The sequence below is a fragment of the Chrysochloris asiatica genome, unplaced genomic scaffold (assembly GCF_000296735.1).
Source record: "Chrysochloris asiatica unplaced genomic scaffold, ChrAsi1.0 scaffold00200, whole genome shotgun sequence".
NCBI classification, from domain to species: Eukaryota; Metazoa; Chordata; class Mammalia; order Afrosoricida; family Chrysochloridae; genus Chrysochloris; species Chrysochloris asiatica.
In genome coordinates this window covers 2,180,403-2,181,321 of record NW_006408718.1, presented here as the reverse complement: position 1 = coordinate 2,181,321, position 919 = coordinate 2,180,403, and positions in this window count along the sequence as shown.

The window sequence follows — 919 nt, the reverse complement described above, 5'->3', positions numbered from 1 at the left end:
TTTCTTCCCTCTTCTTTCTTTTTCTAGTCGAGTTCTGATCATCCAGCCATTGAAGCCAGGTCAGCTGGGTACTATCTGCAAGTATGGGGTTTCTTGTGTATCTCCCCTCACTTCATATCAGCGGGACACTTCACTGTCCACTCTAGTCCTCTGTGGCCATGTCATTGCCTCTGGGCCCAGGAATCCCCAGGTCTTGCCATACTGCTGGCCATCCAGGTCTCCACCCGGGTTCACAGGAGTCTATTGAATGTGGTCAGACTCAGATCCCACCTTCATTGCTGTTTATTCTCCCTCTTCCCCTTATCAGTGACCAACATGGTCACCAGCCAGACCACATGCCTATTCGTGTATTCCCCTTGAATCTTAGTCTTGGAAGGGAATTTTCTCTGACTGGAACCGACTACTTGCCTTGATGGCTCCTAGGTGAACAGCTTACTTCTTGTTCTTGTAGTAATCCATCATACTGCCATTATTGTTTCTGATTTTTCCTCTGGTCTTTCTTCACGAAGTATCTTCTGTTCTTCTAGCCACTCCAGCTGGTCAACTCATCCTTTCCAGTGGAAATTTCCCAATGGTAGACAAGGGAAACAAAGATTCAAAAGACTACAAAGCATCTTAACATTATTCCCCTCTTTTACACATTCAAACGATGACTCAATCCCTGTATCCCAAAGCCCTGTTTCTCCAAGGTTGTGCATACATCATCATTTACCTTTGTCCCACTTAGCCCATGCAAACCTGCTTGTTTTCCTATCAGACTTGTTCTTCCATTCCCCTCCTCCTTCCTGTGTATTGCCCTCCCCCAGCACCCAAGTTATCCTGTGTCTATTCCCTACCCTGTGCTCTATCTTCCCTTCCCTCCCTCCCTCCTCTCATCTCATATATCCCAGTGATCAGCAATTATATGTATATATATATT